This window comes from Megascapheus bottae, unplaced genomic scaffold, assembly GCF_031878675.1.
Source record: "Megascapheus bottae isolate mThoBot1 unplaced genomic scaffold, mThoBot2.hap1 HAP1_SCAFFOLD_311, whole genome shotgun sequence".
Lineage (NCBI taxonomy): Eukaryota > Metazoa > Chordata > Mammalia > Rodentia > Geomyidae > Megascapheus > Megascapheus bottae.
Genome location: NW_028327616.1, coordinates 95,329 through 114,371, shown reverse-complemented (window position 1 = coordinate 114,371; position 19,043 = coordinate 95,329). Strand labels below are relative to the sequence as shown.

Here is a 19,043-nt window from a genome sequence, read left to right as displayed (position 1 = left end):
AAGAAGACAGACAAACTATTAAAATACATTATAGCTACAACATAATAGACTTTTCAAAGGAATATATAAACTGGGCATGGTGGTTCACACCTTTAATCTTACTTACTCAGGAGGCTGAGATCTGAGGATCAAGGTTCAAAGCCAAGCCGGGAACAAAAGGACCTGAGAATCTTATCCCCAGTTAACCTCTAGAGAATGGAAAGTGGGGCTTGGCTCAAGGGTCAGTCAGTAGCCTTGAGCTGAAGAGCTAAGGGACAACACCCAAGCTGAGTTCAAACCCCATGACTCACCAAAAAAAAATCAAAGGAATATATTAGGTTTCTTATATTTGTGAGATGCACAGATTCAACTAACTGTAAAACCAAAATGCCTGAAAAACTACGGTGCCTGTATTCAACATGCAGCCTTTGGGAAAAAAAAGAAACAAAAAACAAAAAACTGTCATTATCCTATGAACAAAGTAGTATAGAAAATACATAGGATTTAAAGTGTAATAGGCATGATAGATGATTTACAGTGTAGGGAAGGATGTGTGAACATTATATGGAAGCCACATAAGAAATGAATATCAGATGAGACAATCAGATAATAAATAGCCCAAGGGCCATTAAAATGAAATTGTATTAATACTGTATTATATAAGGTACCATCTGATTTAAACAAAAGCAAAAAACAAAATTCAATAAGCTATCCAAAGAGACATACATTGAATACAGAGAAACAAAAATAAGTAAATACGAAAATACCACATGCAAAGATCACTAATAAGCTGGTTGACAGTAGCTCAGGCCTGTAATCCAAGCTACTCAGGAGACTGAGAACTGAGGATTGTGGATCAAAGACAACTTGGGCATGGAGCATGAAAGTCCATGGATGCTCACCTCCAATTAACTGCCAGAAAACTGAAAGTGGTGCCTTGGCACAAGTGATAGAGTGATAGTCTTAAGCTGAAGAACTCAGGAACAGCGCCCATGCCCAGCGAACAAAAAAAAATAAAAATCACTAATGAGGGCCAGGAGCATGGTCTAGTGGTAGAGTGCTTGCCTAGCAAGAATGAAGCCCAAGGTTCAATTTGCTAGAAACACATACACAGATAAAGCTCAAAGTGGGGCTTACCTCAAGTGGTAGAGCAATAGCCTTAAGCAAAAAATATCTAAGAACAGTGCCCGCGCCCTGAGTTCAAGCCCCAGGACTGACAAAAAAAAGAAAATTACTATTGGAAAACACAAACAGTGATAGTATGAAAAGAAATAAATATTAAACATCAGCACAAATCGTTTCACCACAGATACACAACACTTGATTAGAGACAAATCATACATCTGGATAATAAAAGTTGAATGCTGAAAAGGAGGTCTCCAACGATGTTTAATAGGCCATGAAATTATAATTTTTTAAATCTACCATTACTCTGGAAAATTAATATTCCTCTTCCTGATAGAAGAACCAGACAAAAAAGTCAGCAGGAAGGCCGGGAGTTTGGCCTAGTGGTACAGTGCTTGCCTAGCATGTATGAAGACCTGGGTTTGATTCCTCAGTACCACATGTTGGGGCCTGATCACCATCTCTGAGACCTGTTCATCATTCCTGCTCAGGGACCATTAATGGGCTTTGGCCAGGCATTTCTCACGTTCTTTGCATACCTCTCTTAAGGCATCTCTGTGTACATGATTCCACTGAGTCCCCCCCCACCCCCCCGGAGCGCAGGTCGCCAGTGCTTTCCTGCACTTGTCCCACCCAGTACCTAAAAGTTTGCTCCAGACTCTTAGTGATAGCATTGTGGCCCTCTTCCTATTGGTAGTTTCCCAGTTGCCACCTTCCCTTTCCCCAACTGTGTATAATTAAGTGCCTGTTGCAATAAAAGTGAGATCTGATGCACTTTCATGGCTGACACAGCTCCTGGCTCAGTGTGGTTTCTTCCCCGGTAATTGGTGGAGGGCTGTGTCATCAATACTTACTACCTCGCTCGGTTCCGAGAGACTTCAGGCTGGCCCTGGGTGTCCCTCCCCATACCCTTGTTGCTCCAGAGTAGCAATACCACATACATAGAAAAAAGCAGCAAGTGGTGCTGTGGCTCAAGTAGTAGAGCTCTAGCCTTGGGAAAGCCCAAAGACAGTCCCTGAGTTTAAGGCCCAGGACAGGCCAAAAAAGAAAAAAAGAAAAAAAAGCAGTCAGCAGAAACACACGCCTAAATGCTATTTATAAAGCACTGTCAAGTTACAATTACCAAAGCAGACATTCTGGAAGTAAATCTCAAAATAAACTTTCTAGAAATCAATATGAGAAATAAAAAGCTACAAGTTATAAATACATTAAAGTCAAATAATACATTTCTGTGAGTGAAATAAACACAGGGAAACTTGAAAGATCTGGAAGAAATGTACACTATCATGGTGACTTAGAGAATGTTAAAGATAGTCTCTTTCTTCACCTTTGAAATAAAAACAAACCATTTTTATTTGTACGGTGTATTCACCTGTTATCTTCTGGGTTGTGGGGGGAAGCCAGAGAACTGAAGGGAAGTAGGGTGAAAAAGTACAGCTGGACAGTACTCAGACCTAGTTCAAGCCACAGGTCTGGTAAAAAAAAAGGGGGGGGGGTAGCTGCGGAAGGTGGGGATGATGGCTCACTTTTATAATCCTAGCTACTCAGGAGGCTGAGATCTGAGGATCAAGGTTCAAAGACACCTTGGTACAAAAAGACCTGAAAGCCTTATCTCCAATTTAACTTTAGAAAATGGGAAGTGGGACTTGGCTCCAGAGTACGGTGGTAGCCTTGAGCTGAAGAACTCAGGGACAGTGCCCAAGCTGAGTTCAAGCTCCATGACCCACACACACACACACACACAAAAAGAATATGGAAAAATCTGGATTCTGTGAACTTGATCAGGGATATAAATCGTGTACATGTCTCTTTTCCTGTTGAAATAACTAATTGTTTGGAAATATTTTTGAAGTTTTTACCTAGAAATGTACACTATAAATGGAATTATTAACAAACACATATGGACAAAAGATACATATAATTGTAATATGTGTATGCTGCTTTTAGTTTTTGTATCTTTTCACTGACGATGGTTCAAATGAGTCACATATTCCTGAATCTTTTCTTCCAGTTGATAAATGCCACACGTGTTAGCTTATACTAAAGTTCTTGAGAAATCAAAAGCAATTACTAAGCAAATGTCTGTAAGATTTTCCATCAGTGATATTTCAAATATAAAAACCCTACTCACTGTATTATTTAGTATCAATACCAGCTTCTAACTTACACTGGCAGTGGATGAGAATCTTCAAATGTACTGAACAGAAAAAAGAAAACTACAGTACCACATCAAATGAGGTTGGACCACTTGAAAGCAATACAATCAGGAAAAATCAAATTATTTGGTGTGCATCAATGGGTATACACAGAAATTTCTTATAGGGGGACCAAGAGTTTGGCCTAGTGGTAGTGTGCTTGCTTAGAATGCACAAAATCCTGGGCTCGACTCCTTGGTACCACAATCATAGAAAAAGCCAAAAGTGGTGCTGTGGCTCAAATTGTAGAGCTCTAGCCTTAAGAAAATCCAAAAACACTGCTGAGGCCCTGAGTTCAAGCCCAGGACTGGCAAAACAAACAAACAAACAAACAAACAAATAAATTTCTTGTAGGGAGCCCTGAATTTGAGCTGAAGGTAAAAAATTCTGAGAGGTTGGAACTCCACCCGGAGAACACTCCGAGAGCTGGCCAAGGAAGGGTTAAAACAGACAACTCAGGAGAGGGTTAAGAGACCCTTCCCAAAACTCTTCCCCTTCTTGAGTGCTACGAAGGCTGGGAAATGAACTTTGGATGCTGTTGATATTTTTTTTTGCCAGTTCTTGGTGTTGAACTCAATGCCTGAGCACTGTTCTTGGGTATTCTTCAAGGCAGGCACTCTACCACATGAGTCAGAGAACCACTTCTGCCTTTTTCTTTTTCTGTTTCTTTTTTTGTGGGTCCTGGGGATTTAAATCTGGGCCTGGGCGATGTCCCTGAGCTCTTCAACTCAAGGCGACTGCCCTATCCCTTGAGCCACAGAGCCACTTCCCATCTTCTATTGATTGATTGGAGATAAGAGCCTCACAGTCTTTAGTGCCCAGGCTGGCTTTGAACTGTGATCCTCAGATCTCAGCCTCCTGAGTAGCTAGCATTACAAGTGTGAGCCTCTGCACTTGGCAATTCTGACTTTCTCTGTGTACGTGGTCCTGAGGAATTGAACCTGGGTCTTCGTGCGTACTAGGCAAGCACTCTACCACTACGCCACACTCATGACCCTGCTGTTGGCCTTTAAGGTGTGATAAAGTGAAGTTCACATTTGGACTTTCTCCAGGCTCTAGTTTGCAGACTCAAAAGAATAAGTGAACAAGTGTCTCTCCCAAACTCTTTTTTGGCTCTGATTGTAGGATTAATATAGATGCTTTATTTTTTACATGTATCCACGGTAACCTTCCCTGTGTGAACTCTAGCAAATATACTTGCTTTTGTGTACTCAAGTGCCAGTGAGTCTTGGGAGCCCTGGCCTCCCCTCCCCCATGATCCCATGTCTCTGTTTATATCTTTGTATTTTTCTAATTTTCTTTGGCACTGCAATCTTATAGAATTGTCCAGGGTTACAGTTAACAATTTTCCTACATTGTTGATAAGAAAAGTATCAATTTGCAAGGTGTGATGGCTCACGTCTCTCATCCTAGCTACTCTGGAGGCTGAAATCTGAGGTTCTCGGTTCAAAGGTCGTTGAAAGCTGATTCAAAAGGTTGAAAGCCAGCCCAAGCACTGAAGTCCATGAGACTCTCACCTCCAATTAACCACTTAGAAAACCAGAAGTGGCTCTGTGGCTCAAGGGGTAGGACAGAAGTCTTGAGCTGAAGAACTCATCCTTAGGACAGCATCCAGACCCAGAGTTCAAGACCCACAACCAACAAAAAAAGAAGAAAAATATCATTTCTAAGAGTCACATCAGGAAGGGCAAATTGATCAGAAAAGCAGGAAGGAAAAGTAGCTCCCAGACAGATCATTTCAAGAAAAGAAAAAAAGTGAGAGACATATGGAGATAAGAATGACTGAGTAAAAGAAAAGGGGAAAGAGAAAAACAAATGCAAAAAAAGAAGAGACATGAAGAAAGCTAGTGAGTGGGAAACAGACAATGAAGACAGAAATTAGAGAAAAAATCTTGTGACGACACCTTACAAAGAAAAGAGGGATTTCTAGAAAAACCACAAACTGCATAATCAAATATAGCCTAAATTTCACATAAGACAAAGACCACAAAACAGTCCAAGAAGCACGTCTGAGAGTAAACACTTATAGCTTACTCCATTCCCTAGAACATTAGAAGGTATGTATGACCACACTATTTTAGCAACTCCACTAAGGCTTCATTAAGATAATATACTGCTACTCATGAGGATGTGATTTTTGACCAGTTACTAGCGTACTTTCACTTTCCTTGAGACATCACCTCCTAGGTATCACTGAATCATATAACAAATGTGACTTTTTCTTTCTTTCTTTTTTTTTCCAGTCCTGGGCTTGAGCTCAGAGCTTCAGCATTGTCCTTGGATTTTCTCAAGCATAGAACTCTACCACTTGAGCCTCAGCACGACTTCTGACTTTTTTTTCTATGCATGTGGTACAGAGGAATCAAAACTCGGTCTTCGTGCTTGCTAGGCAAGCACTCTACCACTTGGCCAAACTCCCAGCCATGACTTTTTCTTACAGCAAGAAAAATTTTAAAAAAATGAAGAAATTGAAGCAAATCTGCACTCAACTTAGAATATGTAGATTTTAAAGTTTGCCAAACTATCTTTATGTGACTTATGCACATGTCCCTGAAGCTGAATATTTGCTCATGTCCCTAAAGCTTAATGTTTTTCTGTTTTTAAATCTTGAACACCCTTGGATTAATAAAATGAAATGTAAAACAAAGTGCGAAAAAGCAACTCACCAGAGATCCTTTCATTCTTTCTTGCTGTTGAGAATGAACACAATATTGTGGAAGCGTGGCTGGAAGAGAAGGTAAATGAGGTTGTCAGGAAAGAACCTGTGTGATTTTGCCCCAGATTTTCCTGCTCAAAACATTATATAAGTTAGGTGTGGTGGCTCACGCTTGTAATCCTAACTACTCAGGAAGCTGAGATCTGAAGATCAAGGTTCAAAGCCACCCAGGACAGAAAAGAACCTGAGATTTAGCCTCAAGAAATTAGGAAGTGGGGCTTGGCTCAAGGGTAGTTGTCTTGAGCTGAAGATCTCAGGGAGAGTGCCAAGGCCAAGTTCAAGCCCCAGGACCCCCCCCGCCCCACCATGCACACAAGAAAATGATAGATAAATAAATAAATAAACCAACTAACATGACGCAAAGGTTAGAAAAGCAAAACCTTTTTCCTCTCTCTCTCTCTCTCTCTCTCTCTCTCTCTCTCTCTCTCTCTCTCTCTCTCTGTCTCTCTCTGTCTCTCTCTGTCTCTCTCTCTCTCTCTCTTTATCCTTCATGGGGCTTTAACTCTGACCCAAGGCATTGTCCCTGAGGTCTTCAGCTCAAAGCTACTTACCCTATCCCTGGAGCCACAGAAGCATTTCCTCTTTCCTAGGAGTTAAGAGTCTCACAGTCTTTAGTGCCTGGCCTGGCTTTGAGCTGAACTCCACAGATCTCAGCCTCCTGAGTAGGTAGGATTACAGGTGTGAGCCACCATGCTGGGTAAGCATTCTTTTCTTCTTTTTGCCAGTCTTGGTCTTGATCTCAGAGTCTAAGCATTGTCCTTGGGCTTTTCTCAAGGCTAACGCTCTACCACCTGGGCCATAGCACCATTTCTGGCTTTTCTATGTATGTGGTACCAAGGAATCAAACCCAGATCTTCATGTATGCTGGACAAGCACTCTACCACTAGGACAAACTTCTGGCCCTGCATAAAGCTTTCTTATGGGAGTAGAATCTTTTATGTTTCAAATAAAGCCTTAAACTCTTCACCTATGCCCAACCCACACTCCATTAATTAGTAGGCATTATAAAATCAATTCATTTCTAGGTTAAACATGTAAAGAACCCTGGACATCCTCCTGGAGATATAGCACCTAATAAACGTACATCATAAAATACCCCAAACAACTATCCTCAACTTTTTGGTCAATCATAGGACTTGACCTCCGGGCCTGGGTGCTGTCCCTCAGTTCATCATCTGAAGGCTACCACCCTACCCATGAGCCAGAGCGCTGTCCTTGAGTTCTTCAGCTCAAGGATACCACCCTACCCTTGAGACAAGCCTAATTTTCCATTTTCTAGATGCTAATTGGAGATAAGAGTCTCAAGGTCCTTTTGTACCCAGGCTGGCTTTGAACCAAGATCCTCAGATTTCTCAGCCTCCTCATAAGATATTTTAAAGGAGTGTTTATGCTTCACTGACATCAACTGGAAATAGAATTTCCTAAGAAAAATAATACTTCTTTGGGCAGATTGTGACAGAACAGTAACAGTAGCTAAAACTTCAGGATAGGTAACATCTACAAATCATACAACGTTGAACAAGATACATTACCACACCAAAAACCTTGTATAATTTTCATTAGAAAGCCAAAGATCCCACCCCAACACTTTTTCAACAGTCAGAATGAGCCAACACGCTAAAGCTAGCATCAGCAACTCCATAGATGGGTCATTTGGGATAAGTCTGAGAGATCATGTACTAGAAATGAGAGTGGGAAGAAGCTGAATAATTTGAGAGACTAGAATAAGTGGTTAGTACCTAGAAAGATACTCTGGTTGGACAGTTATCCCTGTACTCCAAACCATGACCTCATGTCCTTGCTAATATTTAGGCTGTGGCTTATTCCTCAGGCCAGCTCATTTAATTTCCTAAAAGTTGTTCTAAACCTTTGAACATCACCAAGTGATTGAGAGTGTTGGAGGAGAGTACAACGTGAAACTTGTGCTCTGGGAAGCAGAACCAATTATTGCTGAAGGCAAGGAAAGCTAAAAACATCTTCCTCTTCCTGTGCTTTTCTGCCTATGTTGTGTAGGGCTTGGCAGAGTTGGTGAAATCTATCCTTTTAGGAGGGAGACTCCTATTCATAGGGTGACCTACTTCAAACATTGCCAGGCTCCATTTCTAAAAACATAGGACCAGCACACACTACTCTAATATCCCATGTAGAACTTTCTCTAGACACAAGGTTATGTATGAACATGTGTGAACTCAAGCCAGCAGTCCTAAGAAGGATAGCATGGCAGTAGCAAAACAGAAACTCATCTAGGAGAAACAAATCTGCCCCCAAAGAAGTAATTATAATAAAACTCGAGGCAGGCACACAGACTTCAAATTTTGCTACAAGTTTTAAAGTGCTTATCTTACAGCTAGGCAAAGTGATTAAGAAGGTTACATGGGTTAACAGCAGAATCACTCAGTCATGGAGTATAAATGCAAGCTCCTGTTCTCCTAGTCTGGAGAACCACCCGACATGTTCTAAGAGATTCAGGAGCCGTTACTGCCATCTGGAGGCACGTAGGCTAAGGCTAAAAGCAACACAAACATGAATCCCACACAAATCCTCGACCTCAGACTGGAGGAACACATGGAAGATAAATGCTGGTCCTGAGCCCAGCTCGTGGTTCATACCTGACATTGGTTCTGCAGCTTGAGATCCCTTCAAGTCACAGCTCCCAAGGTCCACTGAAGACATCCTGGGCACTTGGCTTGGGACTGTGCCCTACAGAAGGCAAAATTGTACTTCAGAGTACTTCCAGCAGCAAGGCAAAGGGAGAGAAACCAGGTCTTGCAAACAGAGAAAACCAACAATGGAGATGGATCCCCCTACCCACCACCTACCCCCCCAAAAGAAACAACACTTTTATAGGATTTGCACTCTAAAGGAGACTACAATTCCCACAATGTGCTGTGACATAGGCTTGTTAGAGAGGTTCAACCAGTGCCATACCCTAGGTCCAGGAGTGTGTGGATGCCAGGGGACTTTTCTCTCCTAGTTGTGGGAGCTGAGTTGAGTTTCTTCTTAAAAAATCATGGTTTGCCTCCTGAAAAACTGTGAGACCAACTAGAAAATGGAAATGTTTGGGGAGCATTAGATGAGTTGACTCTTTAATTCTTAGTTCTAATAATGTAATTGAGGTTATAAGTCTGTGTTGTTTTTATTTATTTTTGAACTTCTCCACCCTCTCACTTTAGATATTTTAAATCCTAATTACTCAGAAGGCTGAGATCTGAGGATCAAGTTTCAAAGCCAGCCTGGCCACAAAAGTACCTGAGACCTTATCTCCAATTAATCTCTAGAAAGCAGGAAATGGGGCTTGACTCAAAGGTATGACAGTAGCCTTGAGCTGAAGAGCTCAGGGACCATGTCCAGGCTGATTTTAACCCCAGGACCCTCCCTTCCCACCCCGAAGCATTTTGCATGCCAGGTGGGGTGAATGACATCTATAATTCTAGCTTACTCATGAAGGAAACTAAGATAAGAGGATCACGGTTCAATGCCAGCCTAGGCATGGAAATCCTTGAGACTCTTATCTTTTTTTTTGCCGGTCCTGGGCTTGAGCTCAGGGCCTGAGCACTGTCCCTGGACTTTCTCAAGGCTAGAGCTCTACCACTTGAGCCTCAGCACCACTTCCGGCTTTTTTGTATGTATGTGGTACCAAGGAATCGAACCCGGGTCTTCGTGCATGCTAGGCAAGCACTTTAACCACTAGGCCAAACTCCCGGCCCTCTTATCTTTTTTTAACCACTAAAAAACCAGAAGTGGCACTGTGGCTCAAAGTGGTGGAGCACAAGCCTGGAGATGTAAAGCTCAGGGACAGACAGCATCCAGGCCCACAGTTCAAGCCCCATGACCAAAGGGAGGAAGAAAAATAAGTGTTTGCAGCAACTAAACTAAATTCCTGGTCTTTTTTCCACTGCTCTCATGTACATTTAATGTATACACTGAAATAAAACCACAGGATTGTTAAGTAACATAAGGCACAATCCTTGTGTCAATTTAGATTTCTCAAAATCTAACAGTGAATTTCTTAGACACTCCCAAAATCCATATATAAATATTAAGGAGTTTTTGGTTACTAGTTTTTGAATTCTGCCTTTCCTTTAAGGGTTTTGGGTTGTTGTTTTGTGTTGAGTTTTCTTGTTGCATTGTTTTATGTTGTTGGTCTGTGGCTTGAACTCAGAGCTTGAACACTGACTGTGAGCATAGTTCATAGACCGGTAAAATTTCTCCAGCTAAGTAGTGAAAAGTATCCTTCCAGGAGTTTCTTAGAGCATGGTACATCACCGCCATCAACTCCATTGCTCTTCTCAGGGACCTCACACTTGTCTTCCCAGACCTTATCCATTAGCCTGTGTCTTCCTCCATTATACGTGAGATCCCATGCTTTGCTCTTAAAGGTTTATTGTGATTTATTGTGATTCTGGGTCTTCATGCATGCTAGCAAGCACTCTACCACTAGGCAAAACCCCAGCTCCAATTACTTTTTATATAAATATTATATCCTGTAACTTCACTGAACTTACTGATTATAATAATGTTGTAAGGAAGACCACCAGAAGATGGCATGGGAGTAAGATCAGACTGGAAGGTTTTAGGAAGAACATGGAAAGGCTCCAATTCCAGGCAGTAGACATCCCCATCTCTGCCTCTTCTGGCCAGGAGAGGTCCTTGATGGCCTCAGTTTCCTAGTCTTTACAAATGAAGGAGAGGCCTGCACCTCCTTCCCTGGGCCTATGGAGAATTAAGTAGATGAGAACTAACCCAGAGTGAGGGCTCTGTAGGTGGAATCTCACCTTCAGCACCAGCCAAGGACTGAGTTAAAAAAACTGTTTCACCTCCTTGCTCTTATCAGGTTCCCATATTTCTAGCAGCTTCCACTTTACTCAACTCTTAGAAAGAACCAGTTCTTTCCTTCCTACTCCTCCCTCTCTTCATGTCAGTCATGGGTTTGAACACAGGGTCTAGGCCATGTCCATGAGCTTATTTGATCAAGGCTAGCTCTCTACCACTTTGAGCTGCACAGCTTTACCTCTGGATTTCTGAATAGAATTACAGGTGTGAGCCACGGAAGTCCAGATCTTTCTTCCACCCCACTTCCTTCCTTTCCATACTTTCTCTTTTTTTCCTTCCTTCCTCCATCATTCCCTCTCAACCTCACTGGCTCCCCCTTTTCTTTCTTTGTCTTTTTTTTTGTGGGTCATGGGCCTTGAACTCGGCCTGGGCACTGTCACTGAGCGATGCAGGTCAAGGCTACTGGTCTACCCTTGTGCCAAGCCCCACTTCCCATTTTCTAGAGGTTAAGTGGAGATAAAAAAGCCTCAGATCCTTTGGTGCCTAGGCTGCCTTTGAACCCTGATGCTTAGATCTCAGCCTCCTCAGGAGCTAGGATTACAGGTGTGAGCCATGGCACCCAGCTGACATTAACATTATTAAATTTTTTATTTCCATAAATATTTCTACTTAGTGCAACACATTTTATTAAAAAGCGTGATTCTTTCTTTCATTTTGTGCTAGCACTACGGTATGAAATCAGGGCCTGGATGCTATTCCTGATCTACTTTGTTCAAGACTGGAACTTGAAATTCTATCACTTGAGTCACAGCTTCACTTCCAATGTTTTTGAAGTTAATCAGAGATAGAAATCTGATAGTTTTCCTGCCCAGGCTGGCTTTAAACCACAAATCTCAGATGTCAGCCTCTTGAGTAGCCAGGATGAGAGATGTGAGCCACCAACATCTGGCCTAGATTCTTTCCTTCTTTTCTTTCTTTTTTTGCCACTCCTGGGCTCAAGCTCAGGGACTGAGCACTGTCCCTGGGATTTCTCAAGAGTAAAGCTCTATCACTTGAACCTCAGCACCACTTCCAACTTTTTTCTATGTATGTGGTAGCAAGGAATCAAATCCAGGGCTTACTGAATATTAAGCAAGCACTCTACCACTCGGCCAAACCACTAGTCCTGGACTAGTTTCTTTTCAAAAACTTTAATCAGGCTGGGAGTTTGTCCTAGTGATAGAGTGCTTGCCTAGGATGAAGAAGACCCAGGTTCAGTTCCTCAGTACCACATACATAGAAAAATCCAGAAGTGGTTCGGTGACTCAACTGGTAGAGCTCTAGCTTTGAGAAAGCCCAAGGACAGTGGTCAGGCCCTGAGTTCAAGCCACAGGACTGGCCAAAAACACAAAACCCAAAAAAACTTCCATCACAGGCAGGGGTAGCTAGTGCAGTACTGAAGCACAAACCAGGCACTGTGAACAGGGAATACATGCCTCAACTGGCCTAGCGTTATTAAAACCAGTTCACACTAAGTAAACTAAATTTCTCATAAATTTACCTAGAAGGGTTGAGAATCTATGCCTTAGTGCCAATGACTATAATCGTAGCTACAGAAAAATCTGAGATTTAAGGACTGGAGTTCAAAGCCAGCGTGGAGAGAAAGATCAGTGAGACTCCAGTAAACCACTAAGGAGCCAGAAATGGTAGAGTGTACCAACCTTGAGAATGAAAGCTTAAGGCCAGCACCCAGACTATGAGTTCAAGCCCTACTATATCAACAACACATAAGACAGACACAGACACAAAGACACACACCCAGAATCCCTCTAGCCTGTTTGTCTCATGTGTTTCACGTTACATGGAGAGAGGAAAGGATTTCTAGGCCACTAGGACACTAGTATGTGTGTGCACCAGTGCTAGAACTTTAACTTAGAGCCTGGGTACTGTCGCTGAGGTATTTTGTTCAAGGCTGGCAGTCTACCACATGAGCCACAGATCAGATCCGCATCTTTTTTTTTTGTGGGTCATGGAGCTTGAACTCATCCAGGGTGCTGTGACTAGGCTCTTCAGCCCAAGGCTACCGCCCTATTCCTGGGCCTGGAATTTGCCCCTTAGCACTTCAACTCCAGGCTACTGCCCTACCCTTGAGCCAAGCCTGCTTCTCTTTTCTGGAGGTTAATTGGAGATAAGAGTATTAAGGGCTTTTATGCCCGAGATTACATTGAACTTGAATGCTCAGATCTAGGAGATAAGAGTTTCAAGGACTTTCCTACCTTGGAATGGCATTGACCCATAATCCTCAAACTGCTAACTTACCAATTACATTGGGTCACAGGTGTGACCCACTGGCTCCTTGTAGTAAGGTTTTAGTGAAAGACAGCTGGTGAGATTTTCGGTACCTATTCTGTGCTGACGGACTCTGAGACCCCTAAAGTGCCAGAAGGGTTCTGCCAGGATGAGTCAGTACCAGACAAGTGACACTACAGCGACAAAGAGTCCCACCTTATTTCTACTCACAACATGTGTTCAATGTGACTTAGCAGGCAATTCTGTTCTTCCTGTGAGGAACAGAGGCCACCAGGTGAAGTCTCCACTCTGAAACTCTTCCAATATCACTGTAGCAAAGGGAAAGGAACACAGTGACTTTCACATTGACCCACAGGATCTTCATCTATGATGTTGTAATCACATTACTGTGCCGAACCTGGGAGAGAACTGAAAAGCCTAAGTGTAGCATGTTCTGGAAAATAAGGCAGGCATGTACATAAACATACACAGAAGTGTTAATATACTCACAAGTGTTGTAGGACCATTGATAAGAAGTCACTTGGTCCATTTTTCTTTTTTTATAATAAAATTTTTGTGCTGGTATGGACAATTGAACTTACACTCAGGGCTGCTGACACAGTGACTTGAACCTAGGTATTTTTCTCAAGGCCAGTGCTTTACCACCTGATCCACAGATCCACTTCTGGATTTTTGGTGGCTAATTAGACACAGCAGTCACATAGACTTTCCTGCCCAGGCTGGCTGTGAACAGTGATCCTTAGTTCTTAGCCTCCTTGGTAGTTTGGATTACAGGCTTGAGCCATTCCTGGGTCTTGAAATCAGGGCCTGGCCTCGTCGGTCACAATGTCACTTCCAGCTTTTTCTGTTTATGTGATACTGGGAAACTGAACCCAGGGCTTCATGTATGCTAGGCAAGCACTCTATCATTAAATCACATTCCCAGGCCAGTCTATGACTTATCTCTATTTAACAGGAAAAATAAAACTACAGAGAACAAAAACAGAAGATGTGGTTCACATGGTTGCAATTGTAAGCCAAAAAAGCAAATCAAAAATATGAACTAGGGGTCCAGGAATCTGGCCTAGTGGTAGAGTGCTTGCCTAGCATGCGCAAAGACCTAGGTTCAATTCCTTGGTACCACATACATAGAAAAAAAGCTGGAAATGGTGCTGAGGCTCAAGTGATAGAGCTCTAGCCATTGAGAAAGTCCAAGGACAGTGCTCAGGCATTAACTTTAAGGCCCAGGACTGGCAAAAAAAACAAACTATGAACTGGTGTTGGGAAAGAATACTTGCACCCATAATCCTTGCTACTTAGGAGGTTGACAACTGAGGACTGCAGCTCGAAGCCACCATGTGCAGAAAACTCCATGAGACTATTACCTCAAATAAATTACTCAGAAAAAGCCAGAAATGGTACTATGGCTCAGGAGGAAAACTTGAAGGGGGGGCAGAACATATTCAGGTTTAGTGCCCAGGTTCTAGTTCAAGCCCTAGCACTGGCATTGAAAAAAAGAAAGAAAGAAAGAAAGAAAGGAAAGAGCCGGTGGGGTGGCTCATATTTGTAATCCAAGCTACACAGTAGACTGAGATCTGAGGATCTAGGTTCAAAGCCAGCCAGGGCTGAGGACTTGAGACTCTTATCTCCAATTAACCTCTAGAAAATGGGAAGTTGGGCTTGGCGCAAGGGTAGGATGGTAGTCTTGAGCTGAAGAGGTCAGGGACCGCGCCCAGGCCAGTTCAAGCCCCATGACCAAAAAAAAATAGCTGGTTGAAGTGGCTCACATATTTAATCCTTGCTACTATGGAGGCTGAGATCTGAGGATCAAGTTTCAAAGCAAGCCTGGGCACTAATGGCTCTTCTCTTCATTATTCATAGTCTACAGAAAGAGAAATTAAGGTCCAGAGACAGATGGTTGATGATGAACACATGCAGCAAATCAACAGCAGTGCTGAGGATACAGTACTGGCATCCAGACCCCTTTCAAGAAAGAAACACACATACAAGATATAGAGGGGAGAAAGGTTATGCTGGCTATCAGGATTGGAACCTGGGTTTAGGGAAGAAGTATTCTAATATTCTTCAGTTTCTGAACAGTAAATAATTACCATAATCCTAGATGTGGTGGCTCAAGTCTGTCATCCTAGATACTCAGGAGGTGAAGATCTGAGGATCAGGTTCAAAGCCAGCCTCGGGGACAGACTGTGAGACTCTTATCTCTAATTAAGCACAAGAAAACAGGAAGTGGGACTGTGGCTCCAGGGGTAAAGTGGGAGCCTTGAGTAGAAGAGCTAGGGGACAACCCCAGGCTCAGGGGTAGGGTGTTAATCTTGAGCTCAGGGACAGCGCCCAGCCCAGAGCTCCAGCCCCATGTCTCACAAAAATATACATATATAAAGATCAAGCTGACTACTCTTGGCAGTTTGCAACAACTGAGTAGAATTGCTACTCCCCTACTGATTAGCTCTGTGACAAAGAACCCTCTGCGCTCAATATACCAAACAGATAACAGCCTGATACCGAGGAGAAAAGAAAACCATCAACCTCAAAGTCAGCCTCTTCCCTTCAGGACAGCCGATACTCAGCCAAGTCTGATACACAACCCCATAAACAAATCTGAAATATCCCACTATACAAAGCAATTCAAGCATGTCATATACTTGCCAGAAGATGAGAGATTTGGAGTGATGTGATGGAGCAGGAAAATGCTAGTCCAAGCCAGGTGCCAGTGGTTCACACAAGGGACTGAGATCTGAGAATCCTGGTTCTAAGCCTGCCCAGGCAGTTAATGCTATAAGACTTTTATCTCCAATGAATCACCAAAAAGCCAGAAGTTGGGTGCCAGCCATGAGTGAAAATTTCTAAAGGGCAGCACACAGGTCCTGAGCTCAGGAACCAGGATCTGAATACTCATACACACATGAAGGAAGAAAATGATAATTTAGTACAAATGCATGCACATATGTGCAGGTCCATGAGTGAGTTTCAAAGAGGCAAAAGCAATTCTGACCTTGATCATGTGATCATGATCAGTTTGTAGTATAAAAAAATACCATGTAGTGGGACCAGGACTTTGGGAGAGTGTTTGCCTAGCATGCACAAAGACCCGGGTTCAATTCCTCATTTCCACACACATAGAAAAAAGCTGGCAGTGGTGCTGTGGCTCAAGTGGTAGAGCTCTAGCCTTGAGAAAGTCCATGGACAGTGTTCAGGCCCTCAGTTCAAGGCCCAGAAGGGGCAACAAAACAAAACCAACCATGTCCCATCAGTTCAGTGGAGGGAAGGAAGGCATGTGGCATTCTACCCTCAGGGAACTGAAACTCTGGAACGCTTTGGGGGGATCCCTCCACTGGGACACCTCTGCACTTCTGGAGAGTCAAAAATGACAAGTTCCTCAAGAACCAGAAATTCATCTTTCACTCCATCCAAGGGACCTGAAACTCCCAGAAGATCATCGCACTCACTCCCCAAGGAATCCACAGGTCTTGACAAAAAACTAATAAAAGGAAAGCTTCAGAGTGTGAGGGGAGCAGGTAAATTGCAAAACAGACTGCCTGAAAAGAAATACGGGATCAGTAGTTGGGGGTGATGATGGGGAGCCGAGATGAGGGAACCAGTCCTACCCAAGGCATCACACCCTGGGTACAGACATGAAGACAGGGTGCTTCCCAGAATAAGAATGCTTGACCAGGACAGGGGACAGGAGTGGGCAACATAAAAAGAATGTACAGTCTGGAAATTTGAAGCAACACTTCTGGATTGGGTATCAAGGGACCTGGGTTCTAATTCTAACTCTATTGAGTGGATAAATCTCTGTCCTAGGTGCCTCAATTTCCTCCATCTGGCATTACTAACAACAACAACAACAAAAATAATAGGAAGAAGCGCTTTAATGATAATAATAATAGGAAGAAGCGCTGACCCTTCCAGAGCCATCTCTGAGGACACAGACGTGAGGAGAAGGAGAAGGAGGTGCAGATTTGAAATAAACATATTGCCGGGGAGGAGGATAGAGCATCCCGGGGCCCATGTCCCCTAAGCACTCACCTGTCTGGCCATGGGGACCAGTGCAGCCCCAGTTGGGCTGTTGCTTGCGGTGCAGAGCTTACAGCCCCACATAGGGCAGGAAAACCAGGGCCACCAGTACCAGAGCCACTTCCTGCAGAAGTTGCTTCTCCTTCTGCCGCGTCAGGGCCCACCAGCCTTGACTTTTCTTGCTGCAGGATGGAGCCGACCCACATGTGGTCAAAGGGGCATGGAAAAAAGCAGCAGCAGCCAAACCCTAGCTCCTGTTCTTCACTTCCTCTGCACTTCTGCTGCTCACTTCCTGGGAATTGGACGCTACCACTAACTCGCAGCTGGTGGGGAGAAGAATGTGGAATCACCGCTTCCAGCGCTGATGTTGGGCACTGTGGAGCCACCCAGCTCGGAATTCCTTCTTCTGCACTTTTTAAGATATACTTCATCCATCTTGTGGAAGGTTCCAGTCTATCTGGGTGTGACTTGGGGACGCCAACTATCCCACCTCTTGCATGGAGATGGTGCATCCCACTCCACCCCTGCTGACCCCAGGTGAGAATGTGCCCAGATTGGGTTGTTAGGTAGCAACCAGTGCTCCCTGGGCTAGGGTGAGCATGGTGCTTCTTTTGATGCCCCAGTACCAGATGCTGGCCTCCTCTAGTGCTGGGAGCAGAGGAGTCGAGATTCTCTGGCTTTGCCCATAGTGCTGAGGCACCATCGATGCCAAACCCTCCAGGGTCTGAGGCTCCCCACTTGCCTTGGTTGGGCCCTGAGGACATCAAGACCTGCTTTGTCCTTGGGGATATCAGTGTACTATGCCATGAAATGGGGTCGACTCTGTGACCCCTGTGCACTTTTCCACCCAAGGGCCCTGGGTTTCTTTCTGGCAAATATCTCAGATGTTGGCTGGATGTACACCCACGTGTGAAACGAAGTGCAGTCAGTGCCCTCTGCCATGTCTGCTGCCCCTACCAGAGTGGAGGGGAGGCCACATTCCTGGGGATGACACACAAGTGTTAATCAAACCTGACAGTACTAGATTATGCCTGTAATCCTGTTCAGGAGGCTGAGATCTGAGGATCAAGATTTGATTCCAGCCTGGCTGGAAAGTCTGCTATATTCTCATCTCTAATAAACTACTCAGAAAATCACAGAAGAGATGCTGTGGCTCAGGTGGTAGAGTACAAAGAGGCCCAGGAAGAGCACCTAAGCCCTGAGTCCAAGCCCCAGGACTTGTAAAGAAGAGGAAGAGGAGGAGGAGGAGGTGAAGGGTGAGTATATGTTAAAACTCTCCTTTATGCCTTGCCTTCACTAGTGCTAACTTTGGGTGCTCTGTCACAATGCTATTGACCAGACAAATCTTTCAACCCAGTCCTAGGAACTTTTTTGCCAGTCCTAGAAACTTGAATTCTGGGTCTGGCATTTTCCCTGAGATTTCTCAAGGGTGTGCTCTGCTGCTTGCACCACAGCTCCACTTTGAACTATCTTGGTGGTTAACTGCAGATAAGAGCCTAACAGACACCTGGTGCTGGTGACTCTCATTTGTAATCCTCGCTACTTAGGAGGCTGAGATCTGAGAATCATGGTTCAAAGTTAGCTCCTGAAACTCTTCACTCTGATTAATCACAGAATGAGTTATAAGGGAGCTGTGGCTTAAGTCATAGAATGCTATGCTTGACAACAAAGAAGCTCAGGGATAGCAACCAAGAGGAAGTGTTCAAGCTTGAGAACTGACTAAAAGAAAAAAGAAAAATGATTGGATAGTGATATTTCCCATTCCTAGGGGTTATTATGGCTATGTAATAAACAGAATTTATTGAGCATTTCCTATTGAGACTCTTCTCTCCAATTAATTTCTAGAAAACAGGAAGTGGGTCTTGGCTCTAGGATAGGGCGGTAGCCTTGACCTGAGGAGCTCAGGGACAGCACCCCAGCCCACTTGAAGTCCCATGACCCTCAAAAGA

General features: G+C 43.7%; 1 long non-coding RNA gene across 1 annotated transcript; it reads right to left on the bottom strand.

Annotated features, from left to right (window-relative positions):
- Positions 1-5,974: 5,974 nt before the first annotated feature.
- LOC150039572 (uncharacterized) lies at positions 5,975-17,304 on the bottom strand. The gene is made up of 4 exons (XR_016534327.1): positions 17,107-17,304; positions 13,288-13,385; positions 8,625-8,715; positions 5,975-6,024 (listed from the first exon to the last, which is right to left on the bottom strand). It is a non-coding gene; the product is annotated as an uncharacterized LOC150039572 (long non-coding RNA).
- Between the last annotated feature and the right edge of the window lie 1,739 nt (positions 17,305-19,043).